Source organism: Camellia sinensis, chromosome 13 (genome assembly GCF_055761805.1).
Source record: "Camellia sinensis isolate YWXY chromosome 13, ASM5576180v1, whole genome shotgun sequence".
NCBI lineage: Eukaryota > Viridiplantae > Streptophyta > Magnoliopsida > Ericales > Theaceae > Camellia > Camellia sinensis.
The window spans coordinates 133,046,103-133,067,263 of NC_138973.1; the positions used below are offsets into that span (position 1 = coordinate 133,046,103).

Here is a 21,161-nt window from a genome sequence, read left to right on the forward strand (position 1 = left end):
GTTCTGGATAAGGAATAAGAGATTAAACTTGGGCTATTTGATTGAGATTTACTAAACTTATTCCATTTGGCCCTAACTTGTTTGAATGCCCAGCAGATTGCAAAAGGGCCATATGACTAGATTCAACGGACCTATTAGAAGAGCCACTGGCTAGGGACCTGTTCGGCACATGGGCCAAATTAACCTCCAAGTTGATACCATGCCCAATGCCAGGCCCAAGGTCTTCAATAAGTTCGTTGGCTAAAATGACACTCAAATTTATATCAGGCCCACATCCATCTTTAGATTTGCCAGATGAAGGGGCTTGCTGAACACACCTTAATCTGCTATCATTATTTTTTGAATTTTGCTCTGACCCTTCCATCAAAGTCCCCTCAACGCATGCTCCCTCTGTCCTGATGGAGCCGCCAGCACAGAGAGTCTCTTCAACCATAGTTCCTATTTCCTTCCCTATGTGACTACAACTAGACTCTTTCCTTTGTTCAATCCCGTTAGTGCAAACCTGGTCAGTACCTAACAAAGCTCTCATTTGTGCCACCTCATCACCATCATTTTTGTCCCTTACAGCTGCCTCTGGAGTGTTTCCAACCTCCTCACTGTTACTGGCTTCTGTGAAGTTAGAGTCTTCCATTCCTGATATCTTCAACCCACCAGAATCGGCTAAATGATCTTCGCATACAAGAATGGAATAAGAGATGCCCTTACACTCCAAAAAAATGGTTTTGTTGATAAGTTCCATGCACGCAGTAGCTACTCTGATTCTAGTGTGAGAAAAAGATTTAGGATGACAGATATCACCATCTAGGCTGAGAATGGTGCCCCATACCTTACCAATGTTGTTAAGTGTATTCCTATTCCAGAGATGCAGGGGTGTATCATAGCACCTCAACCAAATGCACCTCTCTTGCTGCAGATGGAGATTTGGCTTCCAAACCATCACAAACTGGCTCCAGCCCTTGAACCACTCTCTAATCTTGCCAATGTTTGACTGTAGCTCATTGGTAGATTTAAAGGATAGTATTATATCTCGACCTCCCCCTTTCCTGACTTCTACCTGCTCCAACCCTTTCTCTTTCAGAGCTTTCATAATGCTGTGTGTGGTAAACTCTGTGTTAAATCTAACTATTGCACTATCATAGAGCCAACCGTTGCCCTCTCTATTGCCCATCCAAAACAGAGGTATCTCCTTTTAGTACTTCAGCAAAAGATCTGTGGCCCACGTATGCAGCACTGCCCCTGATATTAGTTGTATCCATGCTCCTTTTGGTATCCTGAGACTTTCTCTTGCTCTGTTTAGATCTGTTATTCCTATCGTAGGTAGCCATTTTAACCACAAGCATCATGTCATCCACAAAAAGGCCTTTCACTTTTTGGATGGCAACGGATGCTGATATACGGCAGTCATAACGGACAAACCCGAACCTTGAGTTCATCACTTTCCTTCTTTTGAATGGGATGTAAGCATCCTTCACGATCCCGAACTTGGAGAAAAGTTTGTACAGAGCTTTAGCGTCCATTACTGAAGGGATGTTATCAACAAATACAGTGAAGAAACCATTTTTTCCTTCCTTACTCTGAGCGCCACCGCCTCTCCACTGTCTCGTCACCAGAATCCAACCACTGTTTCTGAGTTGCACCATTTCTTGACTCTCTCAAAAATAGCAGTTACCTATCATTCCATTTGAAGTCTTGTGACTTGTTTGACCATAATTTCTACTTTCAGTTTTTTTATTATATATTATATGACATTGTTTGTATGGTTATTTTAATGATTTTGTTTCTCATTTTCCTCATGTATCTTTTTTATGAGTGTAGTGAGGTGGCAAAAGCAGTTTCAAGGATCATAGCTCTTGCACTTGACCTAGAGGTGGACTTTTTTGATAGACAAGAAATGCTTGGGAAGCCTATTGCAATCTTGCGTCTGATACATTATGAAAGTGAAAATTAAAGTAAAGATCATGGAATACTAATGTAAATGATGTCACTTGTATCATGACAAGTGTTTGGTTACTCATCAGGTAGAGTTTCTGATCCCATGAAGGGAATATACTGAACAGGTGCACATTCTGATTTTGGTTTGATAACACTGTTGGCAACAGATGACGTCTATGGTCTCCAAGTACTGATATAGTTAAAATTTGAAATATATTTCCACTATATTTTGCAAAAAAGGGATTGTAATCTTTTCAATTTATTACAGATATGCAGGGATAAGGATGCTAAACCTCAGAAATGGAAATTTGTAGCACCATGAAAAGGGTTATTGAATAGAATCTTCACAGAATTGACTTGTTTCGAAGGGCCCTGCTAGGATTCGTTCTTAGTTATTAAAAAAAAAGAAAAAAAAAGAAGAAAAAAAGTTTACATAGTTCTAGACAATATTAGACACCTTTATTGGATGTAGTCTAAGTATTGTAACATGCTTTTTGTGATTATGCGCTGAAGTTGCATGAAAGAGACCATATATTACATTTAGCTACTACAATTTGATGTAGAATGAATATTTTACTATATTATTAGTATCTTCTTACTGTCTTGATGATTGAAATCTAACTTTTAGAGCATTTATAGTGAATCTTGGTGACATGCTAGAGCGCTGGAGCAACTGTATTTTTAGGTAATGTGCATTTGTCAAAATGATGGCTTTGTAGCTTCATGACAATCATTCCATAGTTTTTTTTTTAGTTGTTCATTGTGAGATAATATTGAGTATGATATGGGACATTGCCTTCTTTATAGCTTAAATTCCAGAACAATAATTTCTCATTGCCACCAACATGAATGTCAATTTTTCTAGTACATGGTCTGAGTGTTGGGATTATAATTTTATGATACTTGGGTTTCTGTGTGTTATCCAGGTCCACATTGCATCGAGTGTTGGGTAATGGTCAGGAGAGATATTCTGTAAGGCTCCTTTAGAAGCTTTTGAATGTTCTCTAATTGAATTTCCTGCAAGGGATGTTGATTATTGCCTCATTATGCAATATTATCGTCTAATACACAAAATGGCTCTTTTTTGTTTTTGTTTTTTGGTTTGTTGAGCAGATTGCATACTTTGTGGAGCCTAGTCATGATTGTGTCGTGGAATGCTTGCCCACCTGCCAGTCACAAGAGAACCCTCCCAAGTATGAATTGAACATTGATAAACTGTTCATACCTGTATCTGATCTAAGTATGAACATGAATTAACCATTAATAACTGCAACTGATCTGAGTACGTATGATCACAAATTAACCATCACCCACACAATGACACGAGGAAACGTGCAATGTATGCGAACAACTAGGAAGCTCTAAATGTACTCCAAAACAATGGTTGGACCCCCTTCCTTTGGACACTCCAATTCTCAAATTTAAATTTTGTTGATTTTCTTTGAACACCCCAACCTCGGCTAACCACCCAGCCGCCGACGCCACCTCCACCACCCCTTTCTTTCCCTCCCCTTGCTCCTTGACAACCCCTTATTCTTCTTTTTTTTCCGATGCCCCCACACCTCTCCATGAAACCCCCCACCCCTCCCCTTCTCTCCCTCTTAAGGCCAAATCCTAACCATCTCACCCAGCAGAGAGAGAGAGAGAGAGAGAGAGAGAGAGAGAGAGAGAGAGAGAGAGAGAGGTGGGGAAATGAAGTGGGGAGCCTTGGGAAATAGCACAAGTGTGTGTGTGTGTGTGTATTGGGGTTGGGGGGGGGAGAGAGAGAGGGGATGGACGAGACGAGGTGCCAGTGTGGCACTCAAGGTGGGTAAGGGGCTGGGAGCTATGTTACATGGACTCTTTAAAATAGATTAAATACCCGTGTCGGACACCCGACACTTGGACAAGGGTGTGTGTAAGATATATATTCAATATTTTCCATTAGACATCTCTTGTATGTTTATATTTAATGTTATCATTATATGTATATATGGTTGTATAATTACTATAAAATGAGTAAAATGCCTTTTTGACATTATATGTTACGTATAACATTATTTTATCTCATATAATAGACTAAAAATATAAAAATATGATCATTTTTTGTCGAGTCCGTGTACCCTTAAATTTGAGATTTGATAGGTTTAACCTCTAGGTACGCACCCACACCCGACACTCGTACCTGAGTCCATGTAACATACGTTGGGCATGGCACCGGAGGGTGGGGAAGGGCTGAGTTTGACAGGAGGGTCTATTCGGATTTGGGTTTTGTTCCTGTTTTGTAATTTGACTTAGAGGCCAAATGGTATTAGGGAAAAGGGCAAAATTCACTTTACTCCCTTGTGGTTTGAGTCCGGAGCACTTGATTCGCCTGTGATTCAAATATAGGCATATCAATCGTTACTTTTCCTGCTCAAAATAACAGAATTTGTAATGCACGCGCTGATTTGGATTATGCCCCTTTATGGTTTTGGGCTAAATTGCCATTGTTACCCTTTTTGTTCAAACTAACAAAGTTTGATTTGTTAAAAAAAAAAAAAAAAAAAAAAAAAAAATTGACATAATTTGTGATGCACACACCTTTGGAGAGTGAGCATTTGTTTAAACAAAAAATTGAAAAAAATAAGAATGAAAACGACATTTTGGCCCTCATCTTATCCAATTACTTCCAAATTTGTTACATGAGCAACCAAATCCCTACAAACCCTAACCCTAACCAACCACACTTTCGCTCTCTCCCACCACCTCCAACCACCCCATCGCCTCTCTCCGTGCACCCGCCTCTTCTTGCCTTCTTGAACACCAGTGCTGCCATTTCCTCTTACCTACACGGTCCTTGTCCCTGACCCATTTTCCCTTTTCAGCCCCTCGTCAGCACTCCCCTCTCCCCTCTCCGTCCATCGCCATTACTTCAGCTCCCTCCATATATGTAAGTACATGTGTGTATAATTAGGAGTGGAGTTAGGTTAAATAATTAGGTATATAGATTTGTGTACAATTAACAGTTTCAGTAGTTTACATAATTAGGTGTATATATGTGTGTGTGTGTGTGTGTGTATAAATAAATAGTAATTGAAAGCTAATAGATGGTTTAATTAATAAAATATGTGATTAAGTTAAAATTAAGTGTATAATAGTAGAGATAAAGCAAATTATTAGTATTATTTTTTTCACGCAACGGTAAAATAGTCTTTTGACGATAAGCGTTAACAGATGTTAGGTTGCTATTTAGTCCAAAATCACAATGGGACAATATGCCTATATTTAAATCACAAATGGTAAAGTGCTTCGATCTCAAGCTATATGGGGATAAAGTGAATTTTGCCTTACAAAAAATTATGAAAGTTGAGATATCCAACAATAGCTAAGCTGTGGTCTAATTAATCGAAAACCTTTGTGCATTAACAAACATTCTTTAAAAATATGTTGAACTTCTTTGTTTTTATGAAGCTTCGCTTTTTTTATTGCTGCTTTACGACTAGGTTTCCTCCAATCAAATGTGAAACTTACATGCTCCAGCAGTACAAGGATACTCAAGCTGTTCTCGAGTCATACGAAAAATGTTACACCAAACTCAGTCGTCAATATTGCTGGGATTTTCGCTTCATAGAGGTTAGCTTCTTCCTGCCACGGTAGTACACAGAGGTTAGCTCCTTCCTGCCATGGTTTGTATATGTAGACGTCCCCCGAACGCCCCGGGAGGGTGAGTCCCGTTCTGTTCGTTTGGGGTCACTACAGCTCGGACTCGATTTGTGTCACGGTTCTTAATCTTGAACCAAAGAGTCCAAATCTAGCAAATCGTTTTGAGAAAACAGATTTTAAGAAAGAAGTGCCAAACATGGACTGCTTTTCCAGATACAGAGTCGCCACCTAAATATTTTTTTAAGGGGGAATTTAGGAAACCCTGACTCGGTGCCGAAGGCCACGTGTCCGTCATCACCGGAGTTGTCTCAGCTCGGGAGCTTGGGTACGATCGGGGAAGGTCAGCTATGAGATCCCCCTTTCGCCCAGTCTAAAGACCGGCCTCTACTAACCATGATATCCGATTTTGAAAACGTTATGTGTTCTTATTCCAATTATTAGCCTAGAATTACTATGTTATGCTCGCAGCAAACAAGTATAGACTAGATTGCCTAATTTGGAAATAAGTATTGCATATCCGTTTGTTTTGGAAAATGTTTTGGAATTTGCTACTCGCAAGTAGGCTAAAATACGGATTTCAACGAGTTTTTCCAACTCAGACAATCCAACCTTCACCCACAGGCATTCAAACAGTTTATCTCATATAAGCACTTAGCCACATAGTAAGCATGCTATCATGTTAGCATTCACACGCATGCGAGATGTTAAAGCATAAATACTTACATCGTACTCCGTGCCAAAACAATAAACTAGTTAGCAAACATGCGTGATCCTAGTTCATGTCAAATTGACTAATGCAACACATGCAAGATGTAATTAGAGTAGGCTCGGCTAACCTAAACATGGCATGTGGAATGCAACCAATTGATGCACGTATTCAATTTGGAATTTGAAATACAAATGCAGTTAGCATGATGTACCGAGCCCGGTGCATGCAAAGCAAATGTATGGATGCACGCATGCATTGCATAAGGTATGCTAATTTAAACGTGCCCTAATACTAACCATCAAAGCAGGTAAATAAAAGGGAAGAAAGAAGTGGGGTTTGGAAGACATTCACACACTCACCCACACTTATTACAAAATTGCCCTCACTCGGAGGGACCAAATAAATATTACAGATTAATTAACTATGCAAGCTAATTAAATATTACAAATTGGCTAATCAGCTAAGCAAACTAATTTAATCTAGGAAAATCAGATAAACCGCCCCAGGAGAAGAGCTCGATGCAATGCATGCTCGGTCCTGCTCGGAAGTGCACCACCATGCATAGGCTGCCTCTGTTTTCCTTCTTTTACTCCTCTGGAGGCTGCCAAAACCTCTGTATTGCTTCTCTGGATGCTGGGAGACATCACCGGCTGAATAGGATTGTCACCGGCAGTGTCATGTGGCCACCGGCCATTGATGAAGCTATCGGCAGAGACAGGATTGCCGGTCGGCACTTGGCACTGCCGGTCGGCAGAGTGTTCCTGCAGAATCTGCAATTGACAGCAACAGAGGGCAAGGCAGAGCATGGCAGTACAATTCAAGGCATATATGCACCAATCATGTCCCCTATCATGTTTGTGACTCAAGAGGACATGTGTCTCGATTCTCGAACCACCAATCACGCATTTCCATGCATGATGGCCCAAAGAATCAAGTGTGCAACTTTCATGTCAAATGAAATGCAAACCAAACAAACAAACCAAGGCCTAATTCCTATCACCAAGTCAAGGAACAAGGCATGCATGCAAGATGCAATGCAACCTAGACATACAAGCTAAGGATGCAACATGGCATGGCAAGACACTTATGCAAGCATACAAGCAAACATAAGGCAATGTAAATGGATGAAAAGATGGACTTATACATGATTTAGGCAACTCTAAATAGGCCTAAAATAGTGGCCAAAGTGCTATAATAAGGGACCAAATACACATGCACACATACACACGATCAAAGGCCAATACTTAGGCGCAAATGGGACAACTCTCAAGCACACTTGAAAAGGGATATCGTGGACATATAGCATGCAACATAAGCATTGAAAATCATGTTAAAACATGGTGCCAAACCAAACAACAAGTCAAGCCAAACATACAACAAATGGCCCAAGTGCTCGAAGCAAGTCAAAGGGGCTTGAACCATGACCAAGCCAACCAAGCCTCACAAGGCTTAGAGGACTTAAAATAGGTTCAAGGCAGACCTAGACCATGCAAAAGGGCCCCCTAGATGGCATCTAAGTGGCTCAAAATCAAAGGCATGTATGATGGCCAAAACATGGAACATGCTACACAAGCTTTCAAAGCTTCAAAGAGACATCCAAGACGAACATATAGGCATGCAAAAGGGACTGAAATGACATGGTGGATGATTCCAAACCACCAAATCAATGCAAAAATGTCATGCTATACATTCATACACTTAAGGCCAACAAGCCGGAATGCAAAGGAGCTATACTAAGCATGTCAAATCCGACCCAAACAATCTAAGACAGACCTTAAACATGGCAAAATGAGCACAAAACCTTCACAAGGCTAAGCCTAAAACATGCTAGAACAAGGGCTAACAACCTAAGGCATATTAAGGCAATAACATGGCATTACATGGTAGGTGTGCTAAGCATGCATGGTGTACCAAAACCAACACACAACAAGGTTATATCATGGCATAATAAGCATGAAAAACAGCCAAGATATGATCAATACACACTCTAACATGATGCTCTCTCAAAAAGCCAAAAAGGGTCCGTTTCAAGGACAACAAGGAGAGGGGGTGGCCCTCCCCTTTTGGAGACTTCAAGGCACCATCTTCACCACTGAAATCCCTCAAGATTTTAGTGGTGAAGAGGCCCAAACACCAAAGTCTCGAAACTTGCACAAAGTAGCACAAAATGAGGCCTTTCAAGGCCTAAGAGGGGTCAAACACCTCCAAACCACAAAACACTCTAAACAAACAATTAAGAGGGCTAAAAAACAGAACTTTTTTGTATTATACACTAAGCTCAAAAATGATTTTAAGATAGGTAAAAATACAATGAAAAAAAGGGGAATAAAGAGGCTAGTTTCTTACCCTTGAAGACCCCTTCAACAATGATGCTCCAACAGCTCCTTTTAGGTTGAAAACAGCTCCAAAACTTCAAAACCAACCTCTTAGAACCTTAGTAGCTAAGTGAAGGTGAAACACTATGTGTTTGTGTGCAAAAGTAAGACACAAACACAATTTAACACACACATGAGGGAGATATAGAGATAGAAAGTGTATGGTTTCTAACCCTAGAACTTAAAACCCTAAAAAATGGCTGTCTAAACTCTCCAAAATATCTCAAGTGTCTAACCCTTGCAACAAGAGAGAAGACCTCTCTTTATAGAGCTTATTGTCTTGTAAAGCTTACAAGACAAGCTTCTCAAGAGGTAGATCCCTCCATACACGTGTATGGAGGGGAGAAAAATGCAAGACAGCTGTGACAAAATATCTGCAAAAGCAGATGCACAGTAGTCGGCCGGCCAAAGATGTCATTTTGACAAAATTTAGTGCCGACCGGCAACAAAGAGTGCCGATGACAGCAAAAACCAGCCGGTGACCTCTAACCATGGCCGGTGGTGTGTGGGGATGCCTCACAAGGCATTCCCTGCCCCGCCAAGGCAAAACACAAGTGTTTGGTGCAAAATCAGACACTAAACGGTCAAGTTCGGAGATCCTGAGGCAGGGCGCGTAGCCGAGACCTCCGGGAACTCCAAACGAACACAAACATGGATGATCACCGAGTGTTCAAGCGGTGACGTCCAAGTCTTAAGGACGGTCAAAAATGGGGTGTCTACAGTATAGTAACAGGGTTAAATATCATATAATCTTTTCTTTGGTAATATGTGAAACATGAACTAAAAAATTATTTTTTTTAACATTATTTGGTTCGCTATGTTTTTAACAATATTTGATCTTGAACGAATGTCTAGTGTAGGGCTGCAAATGAACCGAGCTGTTCATGAACAGGCTTGGCTTGGCTTGGCTTGGCTTGTTAAGGGCTTGGCTCGGCTCAGCTTGGCTCGTTTAGTAAACAACGAGCTCGGCTCGTCAAGCTCGGCTCGTTTATCTTTATTTAAATTATATAATAAATATATTATTTATATTATTTAATAATATAAATAATTGCATAAATACATTATTTATATATTAAATAATATAAATAATATTAAAAAAAATTATCAAGCCGAGGCGAGCTCGAGTTTCATCAATGTTAACGAGGCGAGTCGAGCTCGAGCCCAGTTTCTTATCGAGCTAAGCTCAAGCTCAATAAATGAGCATGATAAGTAAACAAGCCATGCTCGAGCTCAGCAAAGCTCGGCTCGGCTCTGTTCGTTTGCAGTCCTAGTCCAATGGACGTTCATTAGCAAGATTCTATATTGTATGCTGCATTTACTTCATGTTTCTCCAATCTTGGAAAAAATAGAACTGACATGTCATGCCACTAGTTCATTAGCAAGATTCTATATTGTATGCTACACTTCATGTTTCTCTAACCTTCAAAACAAGAGAACTGACGTGTCATGCCATTAGTAGAACTGCAAATGAACTGATTTGTTCACAAATTCAGCTGGGCTTGACTCAGAAGAGTTTGACTTTGCCGAGTTTGTTTAGATAAGCTCAAACTATATTTTTAGGCTAGTTCAATAAATTCAGTAAGAGTTTGATTCTCCTCAATTTCTTTACATATATATAAACGAGCTCAAAGCAGTCATTTAGGCATTTATTAAAGGAGGCACACTCGAGGTTTGAGTCAAAAAATTTATTCATTGTTGAATTTTGAGCCAAACTAACTTTTCTTTTTTAAGCTCAATAAACAAACAAGTTTGACTCGACTTCGCTCATTTTCAACACTAGCCACTAGGAACTAAAAATTGAGAGAAACAAATCAATGGTGAAGATACCATTTATCTTTAGGGCCACTAGGAACTAACAACTGACAGAAACAAATCAATGGTGAAGATGTCATTCAGCTTTCATGCCAAAGACCACAGGGATTGATTTATTACAAAACACGGGTATTCTATTACAATTACACATTGAAGTAAGGAAGTCAGGCCAAAATTTTTGTCCCATGCTCTCATATCCTTATGTTTCAAGCTATCTCTATCACACAATTAGAGTACAGCTCAACATGAAAAGTTAGTAATACATCTCAAGAATGACAAGCTTGGAATTCCAAATCCTCAAGTGAGGTAAGTGGTTGATTCAAGAAGTACCACCACTTTGGATGCTTCACACGTCAGTCCGTATTTCTCCATATTTCCACAGCTCTTTTGACTTCACAGACTACTAAACTGGTAGTGAGTAGCGGATGAAGTAGACAGTGTTTTCAGCTAAAACTAACCTCTCATCCAACTTGACTATCATGGTCTGAATTTCTCTAAAGCTTACAACACCACAAAAGTTCCGAAACACCATGACTGGAAGGTAGAGGGAAAAAAAGAGACACCAAACAAGAATATATAACAGACATTGAAGAAACACACTACATTACTACTCACCATAGTTTCCACTCACAATTCAACAATTCATCGGAAGCTTTTGTAATTGGTAGTATACATGCAGCTTTCAGCGTACTTCACTAGATTCTCAGGCTGAGGGAGATGCATTGCCACACCTACAAAACATTGTGAAAGCTACAAAATAAGCATGTTTCAAGGGGCAATCACAGCGGTGGTAAGACACATGAAGTAACCAAAGGTACACTCACTAACTCACCAAGTTCATATTCTTTAGCAGCTACATCAGCAGCAAATGTGGGCCGAGATCTTTATGATATTAGAGAATGGTGGATAGATCAAACCCTTGTCGAAGTTCCCTTTTGTTACTTGCCAGCCAAAGCCTCTGCTGTTACAAAGGAAAGTAGATGATGTAGATACAAAGCTGAACCGTTCTATATATTTGTTGTGCCCGTTTGCATAGAAGGAACTTCAATTCAATAGGTTTTGCCAAAAGTTTTCCACTGTGCTTCGCACATGATTACGGGCAGCCTAGTGTACAAAGCTTCTGCTAAAACAGGATCTAGAGAGGATAAGATATATATAGTCTTTCTTTCATTTTTGAAGAGACTGTGTCTATGACTCAAACTTGTGCTACTAGGCGGAGCCAGAAAATTAAATTAGGGGGCACTTATTAATTACAATATCGAAAAATTTTACAAAAATATTTCACGCAAGTTTTTACAATTGATTTCGAGAAATATCGAAAAAATAATGTTATTTATAACTAGTGTACTATGGATAATATAAAAAAATATGGATATAAGTCTTAAAATAAATTATATAATGATAAATTATTTTTTTATACAAAATTTGATTAAAAATTCAATATAATGATAATATCACGTCATCATTAATATGCGATATCACCAACTAATAGTAAAAAAATACATAGAGAGTGAACCTCACATGTTAAATGTAACTAACAATCCAATAAATTTCATATCTTTATAATGAGATTACTTATACTTGCATGTCAATAATAATGACATCATTGTTACATTTAAAATTTTCATAGATAATATGGTTTATAGTAGTCTCTTCATTTTCAATCAAAACAACCATTATTATTTTCATAATTTTTAAAATGTCATTGACATTTCACTCTAACAATATTTTTGTAATTCTTTTTATTTAAAATACTTTATTTATATTTTCCACAAAAAAAAAATCACAAAATTCAGGGGGGCACGTGACCCCCCTAGGCCTTACGTGGCTCCGTCACTACTAGGGATGCTAATGGCAAGCCTTACTTTGCATTATTTTCCTGAATGGATCACAAAAAAGGAAAAAAAAAAAAAAAGGCCATCAAAATCAGTTTTTAGTATCCATCTTAGATGTATTAAGGATATAACACCAAAAAACTAGAAGTATAAAGTAATAGAACCTGGCCAGGTATATAGACTTTGCCACTGTATTCCACAGGGTCAAATGGACTTCCACTGGCAAAAATTGCACGTCTCTTTTTTTAGAATAGAGAAATTTATCAATTTTGTATTAAATCCAATCAGACATTACCTTGCATTAAAGCATCAAATTATAGGATAAGAAAAAATGCATAATTTATTTTTACAGTGTAAGCTTCTCCAGCTGTGCACTCCAATTGTGAGGTTGGGTTGGAGAAAGAGCCATAATGAGAGGTTTCTGCATGCTATTCATTTAGAGTCTTATTGTAATATTTTGGAGAGAGAGAGAAAGAGAGAGAGAGAGTGAGAGAGAGTAGCTCATTGAAGGAGGCCATGGCCTCAATCACCTCTTTTGTGAATGTTCTTCCCACTCTAGATGAACCAATTAGAACCGTCAGCTTGATAGCCTGATGACATTTGAAAATGAAATAAAGACTGAAAATCTCTGAAAACTACCTTCTTATAATAAAATATAGACATAATGGGAATGCATCAAACCTTGACAGCATCTAAAAGATCCTTGATGGGTTCATGTTCGTGAGGCCAATGTTTCTTGAAGTGTTGAAGGGAATTCTTATTAGAACTAACGATTAATCCCTGCAAGAGAAATCACATGCTTTTTGATTAATGCAAGACCCACAAGTGTCGAAAAGGGTAAAAATGGAAAAAAAATTAAAGTATGAACAGTCGTGATCAACAAAATATCCATCATTCAGCAAGGAACCTTCACTAAACTTTTCACTATCTTTGAGTCCACAAGCTAGATCTTGTGCGTCTCTTCCAAGGAGGTTTGGTCTATTGGTCTATAATAGACGAACAAAAGAAGAGAATCACCAAGCAACCACATGACGGGTTGCTCTAGACATACTTTAAGAAACAACCTGAAGACAAAGTCCACATGGGAGTAAATGATTACCTATTTTGACATCTCAAGAGCTATAAGTTCTGCTATTCCAGTTCCTGCCTACAATTCAAGGGACTAGAGTGAGATACATGCATTCTTCTGTTGATGGCCGATGCTTGATGATCTAGAAGCAGGCTGCTGTAAAGGGATGACACAATAAGAACTTACAAATTAAAACTGCCCAACCAAAAAGATCCTCCCTCTCTATCTCTCTCTCTCTCTCTCCCTCCTTTTTTTTTTGGGGGGGGGGGGGAGGGGGTGCTGAAAAACAATTAGAATGAACTAGTCCTCAATATGAGTAAGAGAGGGAATTCTTCTGCAGGAGCGTGTAGAGAGAAAATAGGTCTAGACTGTGAATACATAAATAGGTTTCAACTAAAGTCATTGGATGCCCAATATTTCGGTAATTATTTAGTAATCCCGGAGTATAGATACGTGATATTCTATAGCATTGTGATTTATGGATAAAATGAATAGGTAGGGTATTGTGTTAGGTGATTGAAGAATGTGAGGGACATATTAAATAATGATTGGTTAAGGAGTACAGATACGTGGTACTCTGAAAATATTGAATAATTTCCCCAATATGTTGACCTACGCTTTCCCATGCTCCATATATTTATTTTTTGAGACTGCCAAAATATAGATGAGAAGAAAGAAGTAAAGCAGCAATTAGATTCTTACTTCCCCAGCTCTAAAAAATAAAAATGTGTACTCAGCCAAGGTATCGCCAAGTAACTTCAGTGCTGCAATAAGACCTGCAAAAACACAGGATTCCAAACAGTCAGTAACTAGATCCACCACCATGTATTGGAGACAAGATGAGTAGAATCATATTTCTCTAGCAGCTCAAAAGCATTGTGGTTTGCAAAACCGTCAGATTATAAAGTGATGGTAAGAAATCAAAGCAATATTAGAACTGCATTAGCATGATCAAGCTTCAAAAATATTCAAACTAAAGCTGCAATCCAAACATGGTATAAAATTTTTTCTTAAGACTTTGTCTGGTTGAAATTAGTTTTTTTTTTTTTTTTTTTTTTTTTTTTTTGAACTATCGGATTCATATTTTCTTCTTAGCTTGTGTGTCCAAAGAGAGATATATACACTACGACATGTAAGGGTTTTAGAGACCAAATGCTTTGGTCTCTAAAAGTGAAAATTTTGTTGCAGCAAATATTTAGGGACCAATTTCCATCGTCATGAGGATAGTCACTAAAATGTCATCCCAAAAAGTCAAAAATAAGGCTTTTAGCGACAATTTTGAAAATGTCGTTAATAAATAGATTTTTAGGGACAAAATAATTTGGTCTCAAACTTATTTATTTTTTGTGACAAAAAATTTGGTCCCAAAAGGATAACAATTCATCACTAATGTCTAATTTTTGTTGCCAAAAATATAATGACACTTTTCGCAACAAAATTATTTGGTTCCTAAAAAATAATTTTGTCCCTAAATTTTGGTAACTAAAACCTTAATTTTTTGTAGTGATAGAAGCTCCCACAACCTAATAAAGAAATACAACACTTTTGAGGGCATTTTGGTCATTGAAATGAAGGGTAAAAATGTGAATTTAAATCTTTATAAGGGGGAGGCTCTATTTACACATCGTTTTTCCTCTCAAGGCAAACCATTAATTAGTTTATTTTTTTTTTTACAATTTTAACATTAGGTAAAACGACTACAAAGGACAAGCTATGATACACACCATTTGTATAATGCCATAAAGGACAATAATGAATATAATACTCATCAACAATCAAAGGTGTTACTTACGTGTCTTGTCTTAAGGATCCCAAAATCCTAAAATAAAAACCAAAAACCCTTCAAGAAACAACCAATATACGTATTATTAAACATTTTGATTGGATTCAATGAAGGATTCATCTGGCAATACTAATTCGGAACAATGGAGCAAGGAAAACGTTATTTTTTATTATTATTTTTTTTGTTTTCGTTTTCGTTTACTTGCTGAGTGGTAAACCGTTTGTATTAGTTCGGTTATCCAGAGTCAAATAATATATCAATGTTCGACTACCTAAAACCGAACAAATTGTATTTGTTCGGTTTCATAGTGTCGAACATAATCCAATTCTTCAGTTTGTAACTGTCGAACAATTCCATTTAATTCGACTCTATACTGTCGAACACTTACAACATTTTTTTTCCACCCTAAAATCTATGCCAAACGAGCACTCACCTACTGAATCTCTAATGTGAAGTTCTTTCCAACCATGTTGAGCACCATCGTCTTTGATGAGAAAATTAGTGTTTTCAGCAATGGCTGTTCACCGGTTTAAAAAGAGAATGGAGGGAGAAATGGAATATCATTGGTGAGTAAGTTGTGTGAGTGAGTGAGGGTAAAGATGGAAGTTTGTGGGTACATTGTAGTGGGTGAGGTGAGTGAGTAAGGTTAAATATGGAACATTATGGTGTGTATTGAGCAAAATATATATTTATCAAATTATTAAAGGTGTGCCTTGAATAATAGTTTTCCTTGAGAGGAAAAATGGTGTAAATAGAGCCCCCCTTTATAAGGGGAATTATATATCCGCACACCTATTTACCTCTGTACACACACTAAGGGAAATTCTATTTCCATACACCAAGTTTCCTTACTCCACACACTTAATGAATTTTTTTTCAGAATCACAATTTTATCATTTAACAAAATTACCATCTCACCCACCACCATCTCACCTACACATCTCACAATTTTTCCATAGACATCTCACTCACCACCATCTCACCAGCCACTTCATTGCCTGCCGCCGCTAGCCATCGCCTCCCATGCCCAAACCTCAACCGTACACATCATTTCTTTTCACTTTCCCCACTCCTTTCAGTCCCTAACCTTTCCATTTTATCTTTTTTCTTTCTCTGTAGATCACCGGAGAAATCGCGACGGTTCAAACAACCTGTGTCAAACAGATCGTCGTCGTTCGGATATCAATCTCCAAACCAATTGAGTATGTACAGATATCAATTATCAAATCTATAGGGTTTGTTCGAGCATTAACCATCGAATCTCTCTGTCTCTTTTTCTTTCTCTATTAATCGATCGATCGATCTATCGTGGTGAAGGAGGAAGGTTGCGTTGTGATGGAGGGGGCAGAGAGGATTAAGGAGGGGGCGAAGAAGAATAGGGAAGGGGTGGGGAGGTGGATCACAGAGGTGACGGTGACCAGTGATGATCGCGATGGAGGTGACAACGATCGACAATGATCGTGATAGAGGTAACGACATCGTGAAGGGTTGTGTGAGAATGGCTGAGAGGTGGGAAAGGGGTGGTGGTTGATGTCGTCGCTGCCACCGTCGCCGCTAGCTGGTGTAGTTAGGGTTAAGGTTTTTGGAGTGAGAAATGATGTAATGAGAGGATGTGCACAGAGAATGTGAGAGTATATTTGGAATGTGAAGTATGTGGACTGAGATAAAGAAGTAAAAATCAAATTACTGAATGTATAGATTGATAAAAGATGTACACAGAGATAATTTGATGTGTAGAAATAGAATTTCCCCACACTTAAGGAAACTTTATTTTAATGACAATCATACCCTGAAGTAAAATGGCTATAATGGACATTAAAATACACCTTTAATATTATATTCCAATTTTCTCTATACACATATTTCAAAACAAAAAATAAATAAAAAAATCTCAGTGCACAAAAAAATCTCAAAACAAGGAAGGCAATCCTGCAATACTTGATGGGCCCAGTACAATATTGTCTTGTAATTTCAAAATCCTATTAACATCGCCCAGAACTTTAGTACATATGCATAATAACAAGAACTGAGATTTCCAAACTTGTCCATTTGGGAGAATTTTCTCACCTATGATATCTATTTTACAATGAGAATGATTCTCTGCCAAAAGTACCTGGTTTTCAAAAGGGAAAAATCACTACAACCCACATTCAATAGGTCAAGCCGTTCAAAATACAAAATAATGTCTGGTGGGGACTTTTGAATGAACCTCTTCACAAAGCACAAAATCTTTCGATTTCTTTTGAAAGTATTTATAGAGGAAGGCAGAAGACTTGGTGTGTAAATGAACGATATTTTAATTCCATTAACCATTCCCATAATCTCTCAAAACCGTAGATCTAGAGCTTTTCTCTAAAACTCACTCTCTCTACATAATCACCTAGATCCATTGGTTTCTCTACCATAGTGTCTTTGGGAAAGAGGTAAAGCGTCTCAAGAGCTTCATTTTTGTTCGAACAAAACTTGGTTTCGGTGTCTTTGAAGTTTCTTCCTTGCTTTGCTCGTCTTGTAAACTTGAGGTAGAGACTTTTTACACTTTTTTATGAGTTTTAACTGAGTTATTGGTTGATGTGTAAAGAATATTGGAATTTGGAATGATTTTGAACAAACCTAGGGTTTTGGTTTAAAATCAAAAGAGAGGTTTTCAAATGTATGTATTAAAAATGGTTATGGGGGTATGTGTGAGGTTGTGTTGTGATAAATTTGTTGATTTTGATACCCGGGATGGATTTTGGAAGAAAATGGAGTTTTGCCCTAAAATGTCTCAAATAGTTATTTTGTATAATAAATGAAATTGGTATTGGGAATATAAAATTGGATGGATTTTTATATAAATGGTAGAGTTGGATATGTATACCACTCACTTATGAAAATTTGGATAATTTATCTGTCATGGAGATTGCATATCTGTTTAGAAATATCTATTTTGGGCTATCGGTGGAGGATAGCTATGATTGTTGTAAAAATTGCACGAGGATTAGGTAAATTGCAACTAATCTCTTAGTCGTTGTCATTGAATATGACTATGTCTTTGATGCATTGTAAATGTATGATGTTTGGGAGGAGAAAGGGGATGTACTTCATATTTGGGAGAAAAAATGTGATGGACTCCATTGAATTAAGTTGGCTTGTGTCTCCAGAGTAAAAGTCTCGAAAACTGCGCATATACATGGGTGTCGATTCCTACGGACAAAATATCCGTAAAATGGAAAAATAGAAGTATCTGTATGATGGTTGTACTGGTTAGAAACCCATTGAGTTGTATCCTCAGTTTGGTTGTTTGAATAAAATAGTGAATGACTCATGAATTGAGATAAAATGAATTGAAATATAAAGCTTGGCATGGCATGGTTTTATAAAAGAGTTATAAATGATTTTATCATGGGCATCAGATATGAATATCATACTTATATCTTTGTTAAGATTCATACATTGTGTTAGATTATTTCTACTGGACTACTTGGGAAAATCATTTTCAGGTGCTGATAATATGTCTCCACCAAGGACTTAGCTTGAGAGGATCGTAAAGCTGAAGGCTCAGTTTTGTTTATCTTGTATTTAACTTTTGTACAAGCCTAGGGTTTTATTTGTATTGAACTTATGACTCATTTTTTATGTACCCAAGCCTTGGCTTGGAAAGATGTAAGCCATTAGAGCATATGAACATTTGTTTAGCTTTCATTCCTTATCACTTTTTGTATATTAATTCTAATTAATGAAAGCTTATCATTTCAATTATGTCATCTTGTATTAATTGTTTGGAGTTGGATTATTACAATTATTTTGGGGTGTTACAACTTGGTATCAGAGCATACTGGGTTTGAATACTTTGGATACATGGGAAGTGGTTATTGCCACAATGGGTTTGTTTTTCTTAATAGAGACTTTAGTGATGCTTATATGGTTATATAGGTATGGGATTTAATTTCTAGGATGTTGATTGGGTCTACGGGTTTCTAGAAGTTCAATTAGAAGAGCACTTGATCACTGCTGCTTTTAATTGGAACTCTAGCAACGCCGTGGGATGGTCATTATCTAGAAATGAAATTCGTATATGTTTATGTGACAACGTGCTTATGTGGAGTGAATTACTGTTGTCCACCACTTTTGGCCGCGAGTGAGTTAACTTCGACACATTTGTAAATGTGCTAATCTCTTGTGTTACCTTCATTAAGATGTCTAGACGTGGACGTAGTGGTGGTTGGTATGATAGGCCTAGGAGGCATCAGGCGCCTTTACCGGATGATATTCCGGCGTAAGAAGAAGGGGTTGGCCAGGCCAATGTGACCAAACTAATAGGTCAGTAGGCCATGGGCGCCTTAGCCCGCGAAATAGCCGAAGCATTGCGGGAGTCTGTGGACATTCTCAGGGCTAAGAATCAAGTCGAGGCCCAAGTAGCTGAGGCAAGGCCATCTTTCTTGAAGCGAGAGTTTTTCCAGTCGAATCCTGATGAGTTTTTGGGTGATCCCAAGGAGCCACTGAAGGCAGATAAGTGGCTAGAGAAAATAGTGAAGACGTTTGAGATACTTGGCATCGAGGATGACCAGTTGAGAGTGACCTTGGCATCCTTCCAGCTAAAAGGGGATGCGGGTCAGTGGTGGAAGTATCCGCGTGGGCACATTGAGGTGACCTGAGAGGTTTTTGTCAGCACGTTCCAAGATAAGTTTTTGCCTCCCACTATTAGGGAGAAGTTAAGAGATCAGTTCTCCAAGCTTGTGTAGTTGAACACTATGGCGGCCGAGTTTGAGGCCATATTTACTAGCTTGTAGAGATTTGAACCAGAACTCGTGGCAACTGAGGAGCGCCATTATTTAGAGTTCGAGAAGAGATTGAGGATTGAGTTCATGTTCAAAGTGGTCGGGTCAATGATTAGAGACTATGGATGCCTTGTGGAGGTGGCGACTCACCTAGAGACCGTAATGCAGATGAAGGAATAAAGGATGAGGGGCTCCAGGAGGAGTCAGGATGTTCAGGGGGACAATAAGAGGTAGAGGAGTTGTAACCCACAATAGTCCTAGGAAGCTTAATCGAGGTCCACTTTTCCAGTATCGAGTTTGGGTTCTGAGAGAGGTGGTTAGGGAGATGTCACTTGTTATAAGTGTGGTCAATTAGGCCACAAGTCTCCATCTTGCCCACAGAAAGGAGGAGAGTAGCAATCTGCATCATCTTCTGCTCATTCTCAACACCAGAGTCAGTGGAGAGGCTAGCTGCTCTCTTGTTATCAATGTGGGCAAGCGGGCACATAAAGAGGTTTTGCCCTCAGTTGGGCAGCACACTTGGTGCGTCTGGTTCAAGGCAGACACAGAGCCACCAGCCGGCACAGTCAGCACAGGCCTCAACGGCCAATCAGAGAGCCTCTTTGGCTCAAGCAGTGCATCATGCTTATGCTCCGAGGGTGAGCAGGTTGAGCAGAAACCTATAGGGCGTGTGTATGCTATTACCGTCCCAGATCTTATACCAGCTCCTTCAATAGTGAGAGATAACTTCTTGTTTTTCAATTCAGTTGCTAATGTGTTAATTTTTACGGGTGCATCTCATTCATTTATCTCGTCTGCATTTGCATCAGTTTTGGGGTTAGAGTTGGCTTGATTAGCATATCCTATCTGTGTAGAGTCATCTATTGGTGGTGAGATTGTTTTGAAGCAGGGGTGTCGGGGTTATGACATAGAGGTTGCCGGCCACTGACTTCCTTTTACATTTGTGTTGATTGACATGTCTAGTTTTGATGTTATTTTGGGTATGGACTGGTTGTCATCATATCGGGCTGTCATAGATTATTACCATTAAAGGATTACTGTATGTACCTTGAGCGATGATTGCTTTTATTTCTCAGGGGACCGAGTTGATAGAGTCTTATGACCAGTGTATGATCCGCGTAGGCGGAGTGAACTTAGTTACCTTCTTGCCAACTTCTTAAGTAGGGAGTGTGATGAAGTCCAAGTTGAGTTGTCAAGGGTGGTTTGTGAATACCTGGACGTTTTTCCCGATGATCTTACTAGCTTACCATCTCATCAAGAGATCG

The 21,161-nt window shown here is 38.6% G+C and overlaps 1 protein-coding gene and 2 pseudogenes across 2 annotated transcripts in view; 1 reads left to right on the forward strand and 2 right to left on the reverse strand.

The window, feature by feature from the left end:
* Window positions 1-21,161, reverse strand: part of LOC114256845 (azadirone synthase LFS-like) — a 154,657-nt gene that overhangs the window by 59,810 nt on the left and 73,686 nt on the right. The window lies entirely within an intron of this gene.
* LOC114280807 (kihadalactone A synthase LFS-like) lies at window positions 1,793-5,550 on the forward strand (annotated as a pseudogene). Its single transcript, XR_014349198.1, has 7 exons — window positions 1,793-1,937; window positions 2,019-2,119; window positions 2,201-2,259; window positions 2,561-2,617; window positions 2,859-2,904; window positions 3,046-3,125; window positions 5,397-5,550. The product of XR_014349198.1 is annotated as a kihadalactone A synthase LFS-like (transcript).
* Window positions 11,095-21,161, reverse strand: part of LOC114280811 (NADP-dependent malic enzyme-like) — a 55,938-nt pseudogene continuing 45,871 nt past the window's right edge.